Here is a 20593-nt window from a genome sequence, read left to right on the forward strand (position 1 = left end):
TCACCCTGCTGCACCAGGGGTTCCTTTAGAGCACCGGGTGCAGCGCCAGAAGCTAGTGACGTCATGGCCACACCACGCTCGTGACGTCACGACCACACCCCCTCAATGCAAGTCTATGGGAAGGGGCGTGACATTCATGCTGCACCAGGGGTTCCTTTAGAGCGCCGCGCGTTACAGACCGTCGCCCACCGGCAGAACCCACCTGTTTTGGTGTTATCCATCCACCTCACTGCTATGCTGTATTATCTGCACCGTCAATAAAATAAGTATTTGGTAACATCTACTGGTGTCCGAGGTGAGTGCTCCAGAATCCGCTTCTTGCAGTGTACATGCTTAATGCTGTTTCTTCCCTGTGAGCACCGCAGCCAGACACATACACGATAGTTCAGTTTCTCGGATCCTGTCCCTGACAGGAATATCCTAGGCTACTATAATGGAGGCAGTGCCCGGCTATGCATTTCTGACTGTGATACACCAAAAAGAAATATGACAACTATAAAGTAGGGACATAATAATAGAAGAAGGAGCAGGTTGTTCATACATGTTCTCACAATGTGGCTTCAAGAATGCGGTGATGTCATAGTAGGCGGAGGAACAGATTGTTCGTACACGTGCTGGCAGCGTGGCCTCTAGAATGCAGCGGTGTAACATTATGAGGAGAAACAGGTTGCTCACACTTCAGCAGGTGGCAGGGCCTCTCGAGCGCAGCGATGTCACAAAGTGAGGAGAACAGTTTGTTCATACATGTACAGGTAACATGGCTTCTACAATGCGGTGATGTCACAGTGATACAACGGGGGTCCAGTCATTCTACGTGACATCATCGATTTGAAGGTATTACTATCCTGTAGAGGCTGATATCCCTGCCATTGTTGAGTTGGTGCTTACACTGACACTTGTATTGGGATCATTGGAGTCCTACGGCACTATAACACATATCATTGTTCCATAGCTTCCACCTCTTTTTGGACCATGAGTGAAGCCCAAAACCAAGGTAAGAAAATGTATTTATACCAGCTCTTCTATGCAGTAGGACAGAGGTTCCCTGAGGAAAATGTTATAACCTGTCACTTTATTGTCTTACAATTTTCTGGTTTCATTATTATTGTTATGGGATCTACAGTGGACCACGACATTTGGGAATAGTGTTTAGTTTCATGTACAAGTCTCTTTCTTTAAACTCAGTTAAATGACTATATCAATGATTTTCTTTTAGATCAGTACCTCGGTCCTTTGAGACTTAGGTCACGGGTTATAGAAAGAGGAATAAGTGGACCTGGTCAAAGAGAAGACAAAAATGAATCCCCAATGCCTCTCCGGGAAAGAAGAGAAAGACGATGCCATGATCCTCCGCCGTGTGGAAGAGCTGAGGAAAGCAGGCAACGGAGTCGATCTCCACGATCTTCAGCTAGACCCTCCCAACCATCAGGAATGGGCAATGATAGGAGAAGCAGCAGGAATACTGTCCATGAAGCTTCCCGGACCAAACATGGACCATCAGAGGGGGAAGCTTCTATCCCAGTGCCTGCTGCCCCTGAGCCCAGGTCTAGTGAGCCATTGCCAAACCACCGACTACCACCAAGGGTGGCCAAGAGAATTAAGAGAATAGAAGGCCTCCCTTCTCACCCTTTCACACATAATGATGAATTAACATCTTGTCCTATCTGTATGGAGCCATATGTCATTGGAGAGCAAGTAACCTCTCTTCCTTGTAATCATATATACCATTGGGGTTGTCTAGCACCATGGCTCCGTACCAGCCCCAGATGCCCCTTGTGCAGGCGCCATTGTTTCAATTGAAACAGAAGGAAAATATCAAGAGACTTGGACTGCAATGCAGGTAGATCAAGCTGCACAATACATTTATAAGCAAGTTAAACCTAAATTATTTTGGGGGTGAATTTCTCAAAGAAAATTATCACTATGCCTAGTGTATAGTAGACAGAAAATCATACAACCAACATTTTGTTAAGGATAGAGTGGTTTTCTCAAAGAGATGATCTCTCGGAGAGTAGAAAAATAAATATCCTATATATATATATATATATATATATATATATATATATATATATATATACATATATATTTTACTTTTTGCATAACTTTTAACCATCTAAATTTTTATTTCCATATTTGTCTTTTTTGCTTGCTAAATTCTACTGATTATTTATGTATTTCATATATTTTATTTTAAATTCAGGACCCAGGGCCAAAGTAAGCTACAAAACTACAAAAAGACGACCTATGACCATCCTGACATCTGTTCATGAGGTTAAAGGGGTTATCCAGGAATGGAGAAACACTGTATGTATTATATGTAGTGTGCGGTGTATGTTTGTGGTATATGCTGTATGTATTATATGTAGTGTGTGGTATATGTTTGTGGTATATGCTGTATGTATAGTATATGTAGTGTGTGGTATATGTTTGTGGTGCATGCTGTATTTATAGTATATGGAGGGAACACTAAGATAACACATCCTAGATATGAATGAACTTATCGTATGAAATACTTTCGTCTTTACATAGTTGAATGCGCTGACAACAAAATCACACAAAAATTATCAATGGAAATCAAATGTATCAACCCATGGAGGTCTGGATATGGAGTCACACTCAACATCACAATGAGGCTCAGTAGTGTGTGTGGCCTCCACGTGCCCGTATGACCTCCCTACAATGCCTGGGCATGCTCCTGATGAGGATGGTCTCCTGAGGGATGTCCTCCCAGACCTGAACTAAGCATCCGCCAACTCCTGGACAGTCTGTGGTGGATGGAGCGAGACGTCCCAGATTTGCTCAATCGGATTCAGGTCTGGGGAACGGGCGGCCAGTCCATAGCATCAATGCCTTCCTCTTGCAGGAACTGCTGACACACTCCAGCCACATGAGGTCTAGCATTGTCTTGTACTAGGAGGAACCCAGGGTCAACCGCACCAGCGTATGGTCTCACAAGGGGTCTGAGGTTCTCATCTCGGTACCTAATGGCAGTCAGGCTACCTCTGGCAAGCACATGGAGGGCTGTGCATCCCCCCAAAGAAATGCCACGCCACACCATTGCAGACAAGATGTTGCAGACAGCAGAACGTTCTACACGGCATCTCCAGACTCTGTCATGGCTGTCACATGTGCTCAGTGTGAACCTGCTTTCATCTGTGAAGAGCACAGGGCGCCAGTGGCGAATTTGCCAATCTTGGTGTTCCCTGGCAAATGCCAAACATTCTGCACTGTGTTTCTGACTGTTTGAGTGGACACATGCACATATGTGGCCTGCTGGAGGTCATTTTGCAGGGCTCTGGCAGTGCTCCTCCTGCTCCTCCTTGCACAAAGGTGGAGGTAGCGGTCCTGTTGCTGGGTTAATGCCCTCCTACGGTCTCCTCCACGTCTCCTGATGTACTGGCCTGTCTCCTGGTAGCGCCTCCATGCTCAGGACACTATGCTGCCAGACACAGCAAACCTTCTTGCCACAGCTCGCATTGATGTGCCATCCTGGATGAGCTGCACTACCTGAGCCACTTGTGGGGGTTGTAGACTCCATCTCACGCTACCACTAAAATGAAAGCACCGCCAGCATTAAAAAGTGACCAAAACATCAGTCAGGAAGCATAGGAACTGAGAAGTGGTCTGTGGTCACCACCTGCAGAACCACTCCTTTATTGGGGGTGTCTTGCTAATTGCCCATAATTTCCACCTGTTGTAGCACAACATCATGTGAAATTGATTGTCAATCAGTGTTCTTCCTGAGTGGACAGTGGGATTTCACAGAAGTGTCATTGACTTGGAGTTACATTGTGTTGTTTAAGTGTTCCCCTTATTTTTTTGAGCAGCGTATATGTAGTGTGCGGTGTATGTTTGTGGTGCACGCTGTATGTATTATATGTGGTGTATGCTGTATGTATTATATGTAGTGTGCGGTGTATGTTTGTGGTATATGCTGTATGTATTATATGTAGTGTGCGGTGTATGTTTGTGGTATATGCTGTATGTATTATATGTAGTGTGCGGTGTATGTTTGTGGTATATGCTGTATGTATAGTATATGTAGTGTGCGGTGTATGTTTGTGGTATATGCTGTATGTATTATATGTAGTGTGCGGTACATGTTTGTGGTGCATGCTGTATGTATTATATGTAGTGTGCGGTATATGTTTGTGGTGTATGCTGTATGTATTATATGTAGTGTGCTGTGTATGATTGTGGTGCATGCTGTATGTATTATATTTAGTGTGCAGTGTATGTTTGTGGTGTATGCTGTATGTATTATATGTAGTGTGCGGTATATGTTTGTGGTGCATGCTGTATGTATGTATTATATGTAGTGTGCTGTATATGTTTGTGGTGTATGCTGTATGTATTATATGTAGTGTGCGGTATATGTTTGTGGTGTATGCTGTATGTATTATATGTAGTGTGCGGTATATGTTTGTGGTGTATGCTGTATGTATTATATGTAATGTGCGGTATATGTTTGTGGTGTATGCTGTATGTATTATATGTAGTGTGTGGTATATGTTTGTGGTGCATGCTGTATGTACAGTATATGTAGTGTGCGGTGTATGTTTGTGGTGTATGCTTTATGTATTATATGTAGTGTGCGGTATATGTTTGTGGTGCATGCTGTATGTATGTATTATATGTAGTGTGCTGTATATGTTTGTGGTGTATGCTGTATGTATTATATGTAGTGTGCGGTATATGTTTGTGGTGTATGCTGTATGTATTATATGTAGTGTGCGGTATATGTTTGTGGTGTATGCTGTATGTATTATATGTAGTGTGCGGTGTATGTTTGTGGTGTATGCTGTATGTATTATATGTAGTGTGTGGTATATGTTTGTGGTGCATGCTGTATGTATTATATGTAGTGTGCGGTGTATGTTTGTGGTATATGCTGTATGTATTATATGTAGTGTGTGGTATATGTTTGTGGTATATGCTGTATGTACAGTATATGTAGTGTGCGGTGTATGTTTGTGGTATATGCTGTATGTATAGTATAAGTAGTGTGCGGTATATGCTTGTGGTGTATGCTGTATGTATAGTATATGTAGTGTGCGGTGTATGTTTGTGGTGCATGCTGTGTGTATTATATGTAGTGTGCAGTATATGTTTGTGGTATATGCTGTATGTATGTATTATATGTAGTGTGCGGTGTATGTTTGTGGTGTATGCTGTATGTATTATATGTAGTGTGCTGTGTATGATTGTGGTGCATGCTGTGTGTATTATATGTAGTGTGCAGTATATGTTTGTGGTGCATGCTGTATGTATTATATGTAGTGTGCGGTGTATGTTTGTGGTGCATGCTGTATGTATTATATGTAGTGTGCGGTGTATGTGTGTGGTGCATGCTGTATGTATTATATGTAGTGTGCGGTGTATGTTTGTGGTGTATGTATTATATGTAGTGTGTGGTGTATGTATTATATGTAGTGTGTGGTATATGTTTGTGGTGCATGCTGTATGCATTATATGTAGTGTGTGGTGTATGTTTGTGGTGTATGTATTATATGTAGTGTGTGGTGTATGTATTATATGTAGTGTGCGGTGTATGTTTGTGGTGCATGCTGTATGTATAGTATATGTAGTGTGTGGTATATGTTTGTGGTGCATGCTGTATGTATAGTATATGTAGTGTGTGGTGTATGATTGTGGTGCATGCTGTATGTATTATATGTAGTGTGTGGTATATGTATTATATGTAGTGGGTGGTGTATGTATAGTATATGTAGTGTGTGGTGTATGTTTGTGGTATATGCTGTATGTATAGTATATATAGTGTGTGGTATATGTTTGTGGTGCATGCTGTATGTATAGTATATGTAGTGTGTGGTATATGTTTGTGGTGTATGCTGTATGTATAGTATATGTAGTGTGCGGTGTATGTTTGTGGTGTATGATTAGTGTTGCTCGCGAATATTCGCAATTCGAATATTATTCGCGAATATCGCATATTCGCGAATTCGCGAATTTTGCGAATATAGCGCTATATATTCGTAATTACGAATATTCGCTTTTTTTTTTTTATTATTATTTTTTTTTCTTCACAGTACACATCACAGTGATCACCCCTCTCTGTTTCCAGCTTGTGTGGTGTAAAGAAGGCTGTAATACTACTGTGTGAGACTGGCGTGCGAACATTCGCATATGCGAAAATTAGCATGTGCTAATTTTCGCATATGCGAATTTTCGTGCGTGTTAATTTTGCATATGCCAATATTCACTTATGCTAATGTTCGCATACGCGAATTTCCGCATATGCGAAAATAAAACGGGAATATGCGAATATTCGCGAATATATGCCGAATATTCGTCCATATATTCGCGAATATTCGCGAATTCGAATATGGCCTATGCCGCTCAACACTATGTATGATGTATGTATAGTATATGTAGTGTGCAGTGTATGTTTGTGGTGCATGCTGTATGTATAGTATATGTAGTGTGTGGTGTATGTTTGTGGTGCATGCTGTATGTATAGTATATGTAGTGTGTGGTATATGTTTGTGGTGCATGCTGTATGTATAGTATATGTAGTGTGTGGTATATGTTTGTGGTGAATGCTGTATGTATTATATGTAGTGTGTGGTATATGTTTGTGGTGCATGCTGTATGTATTATATGTAGTGTGTGGTGTATGTATTATATGTAGTGTGTGTTATATGCTGTATGTATAGTATATGTAGTGTGTGGTGTATGTTTGTGGTATATGCTGTATGTATAGTATATGTAGTGTGTGGTATATGTTTGTGGTATATGCTGTATGTATAGTATATGTAGTGTGTGGTATATGTTTGTGGTGCATGCTGTATGTATAGTATATGTAGTGTGTGGTGTATGATTGTGGTGCATGCTGTATGTATTATATGTAGTGTGTGGTATATGTTTGTGGTATATGCTGTATGTATAGTATATGTAGTGTGTGGTATATGTTTGTGATGAATGATGTATGTATAGTATATGTAGTGTGTGGTATATGTTTGTGGTATATGCTGTATGTATAGTATATGTAGTGTGTGGTGTATGATTGTGGTATATGCTGTATGTATAGTATATGTAGTGTGTGGTATATGTTTGTGGTGCATGCTGTATGTATAGTATATGTAGTGTGTGGTATATGCTGTATGTATACTATATGTAGTGTGTGGTGTATGATTGTGGTATATGCTGTATGTATAGTAAATGTAGTGTGTGGTGTATGATTGTGGTATATGCTGTATGTATTATATGTAGTGTGTGGTATATGTTTGTGGTATATGCTGTATGCATTGTATATGTAGTGTGTGGTGTATGATTGTGGTGCATGCTGTATGTATTATATGTAGTGTGTGGTATATGTTTGTGGTGCATGCTGTATGTATAGTATATGTAGTGTGTGGTATATGCTGTATGTATAGTATATGTAGTGTGTGGTGTATGATTGTGGTATATGCTGTATGTATAGTATATGTAGTGTGTGGTATATGTTTGTGGTGCATGCTGTATGTATAGTATATGTAGTGTGTGGTATATGCTGTATGTATACTATATGTAGTGTGTGGTGTATGATTGTGATATATGCTGTATGTATAGTATATGTAGTGTGTGGTGTATGATTGTGGTATATGCTGTATGTATTATATGTTGTGTGGTATATGTTTGTGGTATATGCTGTATGCATTGTATATGTAGTGTGTGGTATGTGTTTGTGGTATATGCTGTATGTATAGTATATGTAGTGTGTGGTACATGTTTGTGGTATATGCTGTATGTATAGTATATGTAGTGTGTGGTATATGCTTGTGGTGTATGCTGTATGCATAGTATATGTAGTGTGTGGTATATGTTTGTGGTATATGCTGTATGTATAGTATATGTAGTGTGTGGTATATGTTTGTGGTGCATGCTGTATGTATAGTATATGTAGTGTGTGGTATATGCTGTATGTATAGTATATGTAGTGTGTGGTGTATGATTGTGGTATATGCTGTATGTATAGTATATGTAGTGTGTGGTGTATGATTGTGGTATATGCTGTATGTATTATATGTAGTGTGTGGTATATGTTTGTGGTATATGCTGTATGTATTATATGTAGTGTGTGGTATATGTTTGTGGTATATGCTGTATGCATTGTATATGTAGTGTGTGGTATATGTTTGTGGTATATGCTGTATGTATAGTATATGTAGTGTGTGGTACATGTTTGTGGTATATGCTGTATGTATAGTATATGTAGTGTGTGGTATATGCTTGTGGTGTATGCTGTATGCATAGTATATGTAGTGTGTGGTATATGTTTGTGGTATATGCTGTATGTATAGTATATGTAGTGTGTGGTATATGTTTGTGGTATATGCTGTATGTATTATATGTAGTGTGTGGTATATGTTTGTGGTATATGCTGTATGCATAGTATATGTAGTGTGTTGTGTGGTAGAAGTAAATAATAAATGAAGGACGTGTATAAAGAAAAGACCAAGGGGAACATTTATCAATACATGTGTAGAGGAAGAATAGTGCAGTTGCCCATAGCAACCAATCAGATGACATCTTTTAGGGTCTATTCACACGTACAGTATGATCAAATCTGCGCATAATACTGTACGTGTGAATAAACGATTAAGAGGACTTGTCACACGAACTTCTATGGGCAACTGGATTGTGTGACTGCATTATTAATAGGGTGTATTTAGGCAGCACCTAGGGCAGTATAAGCTGTAAATACGGCCCGGAGTCCCAGGCTGTTACAATACTGGTGGCCATGAACTAGGTCTAGTTTACGGGGGCCCTTGGGTCAGTTGGATGGACCAAGTGTTAAGAGTTCTTAAGTGCATGGAGTAAAATGGTGGAGTAGTGTTGGGAGATGATGGTGACCTCCTGGGATCCTTCCTAAAAAAGTTTTATCAAATGTTATTAAAATGTCAATTAAATGATATATACAGATGTTTTGTGGTATTGAAGGTTATTTGTGACATAGTTCCTTTATTTATTTTTATTTATTTATGTATTTATTTATGTATTTATTTATTTATGTATTTATTTATGTATTTATTTATTTATGTATTTATTTGTGTTCACAATAAAATGGCTGCTGTGGCCTTTTGAAAACCATATCTCCTGTGTTTATGGTCATTTGGGTAATGGTTTATGAAAAAGGACCAGGATCAAGATGGAGAGGTGGTACATTAATTTGGAAACTGTATCTTGAATCCCCCCCAGTCAGGCAATATCACTGGACTTAAAGGGGTACTCCGCTGCTCAGCATTTGGAAAAAACTGTTCCGAACACTGGGGCCGGGAGCTTGTGATGTCATAGCCCCGCCCCCTCACCACCTCACACCTCGCCCCCTCAATGCAAGCCCATAGACTTGCATTGAGGGGGCGGGCGGGATGTCATGAGGGGGCGGGGCTATGACATCACAAGCTCCTGGTGCCGGCTCCAGCATTTGGAACAGCTTGTTCCAGACGCTGAGCAGCGGAGTACCCCTTTAAAAGGATTCTTATTATACTGCTGTATGGAGGATATATTTAGGGGATGGTCTTATTATCCTACTGTATTGAGGATATACTCAGGAAAAGAGGCTTAGTATACTGCTAGATGGAGGATATACTCAGGGGAGGGTCTTATTATACTACTGTATGGAGGATGTACTCGGGGGACAGTCTTATTATACTGCTGTATGGAGGATATACTCAGGTGATGGTCTTACACTGCTGTATGGAGGATATATTTAGGGGATGGTCTTATTATACTACTGTATGGAGGTTGTACTCAGAGGAGGGGCTTATTATACAGATGTGCAGAGGATATACTCAAGGGATGGTCTTATTATACTGCTGTATGGAGGATATACTCAGGTGATGGTCTTACACTGCTGCATGGAGGATATATTTAGGGGATGGTCTTATTATACTACTGTATGGAGGTTGTACTCAGAGGAGGGGCTTATTATACTGCTATATGGAGGATATACTCAAGAGATGGTCTTATACTACTGTATGGAGGATGTACTCAGGGGAGGGGCTTATTATACAGCTGTGCAGAGGATATGCTCAGGAGAGGGTCTTATTATACTACTGTATGGAGGATGTACTCAGGGGAGGGGCTTATTATACAGCTGTGCAGAGGATATGCTCAGGGGAGGGTCTTATTATACTACTGTATGGAGGATATGCTCAGGAGAGGGTCTTATTATACTGCTGTATGGAGGATGCACTCAGATGAGGGTATTATTATACTACTGTACGGAGGTCCTACTCAGGGGTAGGGTTGTAACCTGGCCGGTATTTCACCGGCACAGCCAGTATTTTGGCCGCCCTGCCAGTATTTTTTATATTAAAAATACTGGAAATGCAAATCCCTTTGGTGCTTCACATGCAGTTGGAAAACAGGACTCGTAGAGTTGCTTTAGAATGGGTAAATTTCTATAAAAATTTTGTCTATAGGGTGGAAAGGTTTTCCAAAAACGGGCTCCCAGTGACGACATAGACATAGCGTTACATGTCAGCAGTCACCTCTGGAAAGAGATTACTGAATGCATTTATACAGTTCCCAGAAACTCAATTACGCCCCACTTAAGGTGCTGGCAGTCCGCCTAATCTAATGATATGGACACCACCATTAGGATAATAGCCAGCCAATGGAGCACTACGTGTAACCGTGTGACTGGTACATTGTGGAAGCCTTATCCATGTGCAAATATGATACTAAGAAGCCACAATCTCCTGCTGGGAACTGGTGTATGAACCTACCCTGTATAATATTCGGCATGAAGGGAATAACATATTTTGGGACTTTGTTCTGTCAGTTTTCCAGTGACTTGTCAGGAAACGTCTCTCCTGGGGACACTGGCTCGCTTTTTTTGGTTTTGGACTATTCCCAGATTAAGTGAGAAAGTTGTCCTAAGCCTGTAATTCCTTTAATTTCTTGGAATTCATAAAACGCGTTGCACAGGGAAGCGCAGCATGACCGCATCTTCCCCGACACGCGAATTAACCATAATTAGGAATATGTCAATTTCTTTCTGGTAAAGAAATTTAATTGCTTTACCAGTTTAGTCATTGATACTTTGCTTTTACATCATTGCCCTGATTTACAGAGCAGTGTTTCCCAACCAGTGTGCCTCCAGCTGTTGCAAAACTACAATTCCCAGCATGCCCGGACAGCCGTTGGCTGTCCAGGCATGCTGGGAGTTGTAGATTTGCAACAGCTGGAGGCGCATGGGTTGAGAAACACTGGTATAGAGGTTTACAGGATGGAGCCATTTAGCTTGTATTGATCTTCATTAAAATTTATCTAACATGACTTATATTATCTTGCAATTACGTGAAGTGTCCAGTAGATGGCGAACTGCACAATCAAAAGACCTGAGCAGTGACCAAAGCTGGGGAAGGAGGAGTTTTGTGGACATGTGCTAGTAGCCATCTTGTTTTTTTTTTTTTTTTTCAGTTTCAACAGAGCAAGCAGAGAAAGAGAGGGACAATCTGTGAGAGATCCGTGTTCAAAGAGTGTCCGCAGCAGCTGAGAGGAATCTGCCAGCAGGTTGAACAAGATCCAGTGCTGGTAGCAGGAAAGCCTACGTGAGCAGTGAAGGGAACTTGAAGCTGGACTGACGTGATTTACATCCTATGAGAGGGTTAACCTGAAACCTTTCTTTCCTGCTCTATAACAAGGCACCCTGAACTCGCATACCGATGTAAGACCTCACAGGGGTACTCCAGTAGAAAAAAAAATGTTTTTAAATCCACTGGTGCCAGAAAGTTACACAGATTTGTAAATTACTTCTTTTTTAAAATCTTAATCCTTCCAGTACTTATCAGCTGCTGTATGCTCCAGAGGAAGTTGTGTAGTTCTTTCCAGTCTGACCACAGTGCTCTCTGCTGACATTTCTGTCACTGTCAGGAACTGTCCAGAACACAAGAGGTTTGCTATGAGATTTGCTCCTGCTCTGGACAGTTTATGACTCGGACAGAGGTGGCAGCAGAGAACACTGTGGTCAGACTTAAAGAACTACACAACTTCCTCTGGTGCATACAGCAGCTGATAAGTACTGGAAGGGTTAAGATGTTTAAATAGAAATAATTTACAAATCTGTATAATTAACTGGCACCAGTTGATTTGAAGGTTTTTTCCCCCCTCTGGAGTACCCCTTTAGGATCTGATTAAGATTAGATAGATAAGAGATAGATAAATGATAGATAGATGATAGATAGATAGATAGATAGATAGATAGATAGATATGAGATAGATAGATAGATAGATAGATAGATAGATAGATATGAGATAGATAGATAGATATGAGATAGAAAGATAGATAAATAGTTAGAGATGAGATAGATAGATAGATATGAGAGATAGACTCTAATAGCACTTCATATTATCCTCGCTTCATTCTTTATTATCTGTTAGATAACGGCTTTTATCTAAGCTTCATGTCTCTGATGTGGGGTCTTCCCCGGATACTCACAGAGCCGACCTGAAATAATCTGCACTTTACAACATCCTTACAGCCGGATCTATGGGGGAGATTTATCAAAACCTGTGCAGAGGAAGAGTGGTGCAGTTGCCCATAGCAACCAATCAGATTGCTTCTTTCATTTTCCACAGGCCTCTAAAGAGGCCTGTGGAAAATGAAAGAAGAAATCCGATTGGTTGCTATGGGCAACTGCACCACTCTTCCTCTGCACAGGTTTTGATAAATCTCCCCCCTTGTTACCATATTGTAACCCGGTCTTTTTAATATGTAATGACGCTGTTTATTATTCTATGTACTTTTATTTTCTTATTCTCAAATATCTGTTTTAAAGAAAAATTATTTAATAAAAAAACAGTTATATAAAAAAAGATATGAGATAGATAGATAGATAGATATGAGATAGATAGATAGATAGATAGATAGATATGAGATAGATAGATATGAGATAGATAGATAGATATGAGATAGATAGATAGATATGAGATAGATAGATAGATAGATAGATAGATATGAAATAGATAGATATGAGATAGATACATAGATAGATAGATGAGATAGATAGATGAGATAGATAATAAATAAATATGAGAGATAGATAGATAGATATGGGATAGATAGATGAGATAGATAATAGATAGATATGAGATAAATAGATAGATATATAGATAGATAGATATGAGATAGATAGATAGATAGATAGATAGATAAGAGATAGATAGATGAAATAGATAATAGATAAATATGAGAGATAGATAGATATGAGATAGATAGATAGATATGAGATAGATAGATATGAGATAAATAGATAGATAGATATGAGATAGATAGATGAGATAGATAATAGATAAATATGAGAGATAGATAGATAGATATGAGATAGATAGATGAGATAGATAATATGAGATAAATTGATAAGACAGGAAACAAAAAAAGCAGTGTTGGCCTTAGACCAATTTTATGTAGTACAAAATATTATTGTGTTTTTCTTGTAGAATGATCTTGTATAAAGTTCCATGCACAATGTCTCGGGATGTCTTGGAAACTGTTAGTATTGTGCAAAGAAATAACAGGTACTAAGTGTCTGCGTCTTATCCCTGTGGATTATATCTATTGCCGTGTGACAGATAAATCTATTACTTGTTTCCAGCACAGAATGAACTGGATCCATGATCTCCGGCTCCGGCTGCAGGTGTTCGGATAATGAGGAATTTCTTGTCTTCAGTTTTTCTGACCATTTTTTGAATAGTAAAATTGCCCCAAAATAGGGGAAGAATTATATGTGACCACAGCTAATTTTCTGTTATCTTTGAACTTTTAGGGTAGAGTCCCAGGTTCCAGCTACTGCAGGGACCAATTGTTTATAGGGTCACTGCCTTGTTACCAGCAGAACTTTGCTTCCTTGTCCACCGCTTGGTGTCATTTAATTGTAGTAACTGTAATGTGGGAACCGGACACAATTCAGTTAGGATTAATGGAAGCCCCTTAGTATACTTTTTTATTGGATACCTCACTAAATTACATTACAGCACTATCCTTTTTGCACCTATTTTACAACATTCCCTTGAAAGCGATGGAGAAATTACAAAAGGGGACATTTTGACTCAATATGGGCTGAGGTCAGTTCATTATTTCTAATAAGGGGATGTTTACGCGTACCTGTCATATCACAGAAAAAATAATGCTTCCATGCTAATGCTATTTACTCTCTACGTCATGCAGATGCTTTCCATGTCTTTTGTATGTTTCAAGCGTCTGTATTTGGCTTACAAATCCCTCTGTTCTGCTGCTCCCTCATTCTGACATCCACTGCTCAGGAAGGGGCGTGTCCGAGGCAAGCACTAAGCCCGCCCTCACTCACCATGCATTCACTTCCTCCCTGAGTCTGCTGTGTTGTGTCTCTTCATCCAATCACTGCAGGCTGCTCTGTAATCCCCTCCCCTCAGTTTCATGCTGCAGTCTGATAGGACAGGAGTGAGCATAGAGAAGTGCTAGTCCTACCCACACTTCCTGGACTTTGATTCTGTCTGTGCTTCTACTGGGACAAAGTTCATGCTGCAGCCGTACAGGATTATGTTCTGGATGGTATGGAGACCCCTAGTGGTCTTTTTATTAAAAGCCATTATTTTTTTTTTATATATAAAAGAGATTTTAGAGAAGTATACTAAAAAGGTTAATATGTTGCCAAGATTTAAAACATATAAAAAGTTTTTGATTCTGGCAGTGCCAATTTAAAGGAGTACTCCTTTAAATTGGCAGGGGCCCTGAAACTTATCCCCTATCCTTAGGATAAGAGATAAGTTTTCAGATCCTGGAGTACTCTTTTACAGGGATACTCCGCCCCTAGACATCTTATCCCCTATCCAAAGCATAGGGCATAAGATATCTGATCGCAGATATCTGTTCGTTTAGAACACTGGGTGCGGGCGGCAGGCGGCACGGCCACGCCCCTCATGATGTTACCTCACGCCCCTTCAATGCAAGTCTATGGGAGGGGGCGTGCATTGAGGGGGTGTGACGTGACATCATGCCCCCCATACACCCCCCACCCCCACCGCCTGCTCGAAGCGTTCGGAACAAAATGTCCTGAACGCTGGGCCAGCGGAGTACCCCTTCAAGTGTATTTAGAGACTTATGTGTGAATGATGGGTACCAAGGAAATGTGTTTTGAATATATTTGCAGTTAAAGAATATGGTGGTTGTTACAAAATCGCTGAATGGTTTCAGTACAAGAAAGAAACTTGTTGAATTATTGATACATTTCTAACAACAGAAGGAAAACTATGACATATAAAAGGGTTATTAAGAATATAAAGGGAGCAGGAGGATTTATGGTGGAAGAGATCCAGGCCCAGTCACTGATGGAGAATTGTAATAGGAGGGGAATGGATTTTGTGTATTAGGGTAAACAGCGAGCCACAATGTATGTATTCTGTATTACTTGTATTATACCAAAAGGATTGAGAAAAATTCAATATTAATGTAACTCCGTCTATGACCGAAGACTACAAGCAGGGTTTATTTCTTTGAATGGTTTTTGTGGAGGTATTCCAGGGTAGAAGCTCATACACATTAAAGTTCATGACAAATCTTCTATTTGTTTATTAGGTGATGTGGTCTGGATACAAGCTGTGATTTATTCTCCATACGAAAATGACCTACAAGATTAGTACCTGTTAATTTGGTATTTCTACCAGAAGGGGAAGGATAAACAAATGGCACATCTTATGGAGCCCTTAGATCAGTGTTTTCCAACCAGTGTGCCTCCAGCTGTTGCACAACTACAACTCCCAGTATGCCCGAACAGCCGTCCGCTGATAGATAGATATGAGATAGATAGAAAAATAGATATGGGATAGATATGAGATAGATAGAAAAAAGTTATGAGATAAATAGATAGATAGATAGATATGAGATAGATAGATAGATATGAGATAGATAGAAAGATAGATATGAGATAAATAGATAGATAGATATGAGATAGATATGAGATAGATAGATATGAGATAGATAGATATGAGATAGATAGATAAATAGATAGATATGAGATAGATAGATAAATAGATAGATATGAGATAGATAGATATGAGATAGATAGATATGAGATAGATATGAGATAGATAGAAAGATATATATGGGATAGATATGAGATAGATAGAAAGATAGATATGAGATAAATAAATAGATAGATAGATAGATAGATCGATATGAGATAGATATGAGATAGATAGATATGTGATAGATAGATATGAGATAGATAGATAGATATGAGAGAGATAGATGATAGATAGATAGATAGATAGATAGATAGATATGAGATAGATAGATATGAGATAGATAGATATAAGATAGATAGATATGAGATAAATAGATAGATAGATAGATATGAGATAGATAGATATGAGATAGATAGATAGATAGATATGAGAGAGAGAGAGATGATAGATAGATATGAGATAGATAGATATGAGATAGATAGATAGATAGATAGATATGAGATAGATAGATATGAGATAGATAGATAGATAGATATGAGATAGATAGATGTGAGATATATAGATATGAGATAGATAGATATGAGATAGATAGATAGATATGAGATAGATAGATAGATAGATAGATAGATATGAGATAGATAGATAGATAGATATGAGATAGATAGATAGATGATAGATAGGTAGATAGATGGAAAAAACAGTCCAAGGTGAGCAGCACATCTGTCAAAGTAAAAGGTTGGTGTAAGTAGTCTAAAGCCCAAGTCAGGAGCCTTGAAATATCTGCAAAAGAAAGGTGGACTGCAGCACACAGAGTATGGTGAAGTCAAGTAGTTTTATTCCATTCCAGAAAGAGCAACGTTTCAGCCGCCCATGCAGCGTTTGTGCTTGAAAAAGGCTGCATGGGCGGCTGAAACGTTGCTCTTTCTGGAATGGAATAAAACTACTTGACTTCACCATACTCTGTGTGCTGCAGTCCACCTTTCTTTTATAAATAGATAGATAGATATGGACAGATAGAACATATATAGATAGATATGAGATAGATAGATATGAGAAAGATAGATAGATATGAGATAGATAGATATGAGATAGATAGATAGATATGAGATATATAGATAGATATGAGATAGATAGATAGATATGAGATAGATAGATAGATCGATAGATATGAGAAAGATAGATAGATATGAGATAGATAAATAGATAGATATGCGATAGATAGATAGATAGATATGAGATAGATAAATAGATATGAGATAGATAGATAGATATGAGATAGATATGAGATAGATACCGTATATACTCGAGTATAAGCCGAGTTTTTCAGCACGATTTTTCGTGCTGAAAACACCCCCCTCGGCTTATACTCGAGTGAACTCCCCCACCCGCAGTGGTCTTCAACCTGCGGACCTCCAGAGGTTTCAAAACTACAACTCCCAGCAAGCCCGGGCAGCCATCGGCTGTCCGGGCTTGCTGGGAGTTGTAGTTTTGAAACCTCCGGAGGTCCGCAGGTTGAAGACCACTGCGGCCTTCAACATCATCCAGCCCCCTCTCACCCCCTTTAGTTCTGAGTACTCACCTCCGCTCGGCGCTGGTCCGGTCCTGCAGGGCTGTCCGGAGAGGAGGTGGTCCGGTGGCATAGTGGTTCCGGGCTGCTATCTTCACCGGGGGCGCCTCTTCTAAGCGCTTCGGGCCCGGCCTCAGAATAGTCACGTTGCCGTGACAACGACGCAGAGGTGCGTTCATTGCCAACGTACTTCTGCGTCATTGTCAAGGCAACGCCTCTATTCCGGGCCGGAAGCGCGGAGAAGAGGCGCCCCCGGTGAAGATAGCAGCCCGGACCACCTCCTCACCGGACCACCTCCTCACCGGACAGCCCTGCAGGACCGGACCAGCGCCGAGCGGAGGTGAGTACTCAGAACTAAAGGGGGTGAGAGGGGGCTGGATGATGTTGAAGGCCGCAGTGGTCTTCAACCTGCGGACCTCCGGAGGTTTCAAAACTACAACTCCCAGCAAGCCCGGACAGCCGATGGCTGCCCGGGCTTGCTGGGAGTTGTAGTTTTGAAACCTCTGGAGGTCCGCAGGTTGAAGACCACTGAGGGCGAATGATGAGAAGAGGATGATGAAGGGGGGGGGGGGGGTGTGGGGATGATGAAGGGGGGTGGGGATGATGAAGGGGGGGGTGTGGGATGATGAAGGGGGGGGTGTGGGATGATTACAAGGGGATGATGAAGGGGGGATGTGTGGGATGATAAGGGGATGATGAAGGGGGGATGTGCGGGATGATAAGGGGATGATGACAAGGGGATGATGAAGGGGGGATGTGTGGGATGATAAGGGGATGATGAAGGGGGGATGTGTGGGATGATGACAAGGGGATGATGATGAGGATGTTATTGACGGGTCTGGATGATGACAGGGGGGGATGAGGTATTTCCCACCCTAGGCTAAGTCAATAACTTTTCCTGGGATTTTGGGTTGAAATTAGGGGTCTCGGCTTATACTCGGGTCGGCTTATACTCGAGTATATACGGTAGATATGAGATAGAGAGATAGATAGATAATGGATAGACAGACAGATAGATAGACAATAGATAGATATAGATAGATATAGATAGACAGATAGATATAGATAGATACATTAGATAGACAGACAAAGAGATAGAAAGATAACTTAAACGTCATGTGAGAAAAAAAAGCAGTGTTGGCCTTAGACCAATATTATGTAGTACAAAAATATTATTGTGTTTTTCTTGTAGAATGATCTTGTATAAAGTTCCATACACAATGTCTCGGGATGTCTTGGAAACTGTTAGTATTGTGCAAAGAAATAACAGGTACTAAGTGTCTGCGTCTTATCCCTGTGGATTATATCTATTGCCGTGTGACAGATAAATCTATTACTTGTTTCCAGCACAGAATGAACTGGATCCATGATCTCCGGCTCCGGCTGCAGGTGTTCGGATAATGAGGAATTTCTTGTATCCAGAGACTATTTGTGACCTTGACAGATTGTAATGTGAGATATCATGAGATCTGTCCATGTAAACAAGACAAAAACACAAGGGCCGGAGGAGGGATCCACCCTTTATTGTCTGCTAACGGGTCATAGTGACAGGTCAGAGGATATTCAGGATATTACTAGAGTGGGCCATGATAGGAGGACCGTGGGGCCCTATGAATAAAGGGTAACCCTTCCAGGTATTGTTGCACATTTCTCTATCTTGTAATCTCCATCTTTTTAAGTCCAACAGGTATCTACAGTTTTAGCACAATGTCCTCGGGGAAGCACCTGATGATGGAGTTCTCCTTTAAAGAGGTACCCCTAGACATCTTATCCCCTTATCCCGCGATCTCCCTGCTGCACCCGGTGTTTGTTTAGAGAATCGGGTGCAGCGCCAGAGGCTGGTGACGCCATGGCCACGCCCCCTCAATGCAAGTTTATGGGAGTGGGCATGACAACCATCTTGCCCCCTCCCATAGACTTGCATTGAGGGGGCGTGGCTGTGATGTCACGAGCGGGGTGTGGCCATGATGTCACGAGCCTCTGTACCGCATCGCCAGTCATCCGACATGGAGCAACGTTTAGCTCCGTGCACCGGATGTCTGGGATGCCGCAACCAGGATCGCAGGGGGTCCCCAGCAGCAGGACCCTCTTGATCAGATATCTTATTCCCTATCCGTTTTGGCCCTACAACTGGGCCTTAGTCATACCATGACTAAGGTCCAGTAGTAGGGCCAAAACGCATCCCTGGTGTCTACTATGTCCTTGTACCGAGGTTATATTTTGCAATACATAGCTCCGTTCTGCACTATTTTGTGCTGGACATTTCTTCTTCTATTTGCCGTCACTTAGTGGCAAAGCTGTAAAGTGCTTGAGAGATGAGGTCCTATAGGCCAGTGTTTCCCAACCAGTGTGCCTCCAGCTGTTGCAAAACTACAACTCCCAGCATGCCTGGACAGCCGTTGACAGCCGTTGGGACAGGCATGCTGGGAGTTGTAGTTTTGCAACAGCTGGAGGCACACTGGTTGGGAAACACTGCTATAGGCTATTAGTGTTGAGCGGCATAGGCCATATTCGAATTCGCGAATATTCGCGAATATATGGACGAATATTCGTCATATATTCGCAAATATTCGCATATTCGTAATATTCGCGATTTATTTTCGTATATGCGTACATTCGCATATACGAAAATTAACATATGCGGAAATTCGCATATGCGAAAGTTAGCATATGCAAATTTTCGTATATGCGAAAATACGCACACCGGTCTCACACAGTAGTATTAGGAGCCTTCGTTACACCACACAAGCTGGAAGCAGGAAGGGATGATCACTGTGATGTGATCTGTAAAAAAAAAAATAAATAAATAAAGTATAAAAAAAAAAAAATAATAATAATAAAAAAAAAACAACGAATATTCGTAATTATGAATATATAGTGCTATATTCGCGAATATTCGCGAATTCGCGAATATGCGATATTCACAAATAAAATTTGCATTGCGAATATTCGCGAGCAACACTATAGGCTATAATGATCCTGATAACTTTAATGACAGAATGTACTAAAACATATGGCTGGAGTGCTGGGCCCAGTCTCCTTCTTAGGCTGGGTACACACTACGGTTTGTAACTA

The 20593-nt window shown here is 40.6% G+C and overlaps 1 long non-coding RNA gene across 1 annotated transcript; it reads left to right on the forward strand.

Annotated features, from left to right (window-relative positions):
• Positions 1-854: 854 nt before the first annotated feature.
• LOC130282227 (uncharacterized) lies at positions 855-18783 on the forward strand. The gene is made up of 5 exons (XR_008846291.1): positions 855-994; positions 1217-1840; positions 2201-2304; positions 11431-11677; positions 18711-18783. It is a non-coding gene; the product is annotated as an uncharacterized LOC130282227 (long non-coding RNA).
• The last annotated feature ends 1810 nt before the right edge of the window (positions 18784-20593 follow it).

The sequence above is a fragment of the Hyla sarda genome, chromosome 7 (genome assembly GCF_029499605.1).
Source record: "Hyla sarda isolate aHylSar1 chromosome 7, aHylSar1.hap1, whole genome shotgun sequence".
Classification (NCBI taxonomy): Eukaryota; Metazoa; Chordata; class Amphibia; order Anura; family Hylidae; genus Hyla; species Hyla sarda.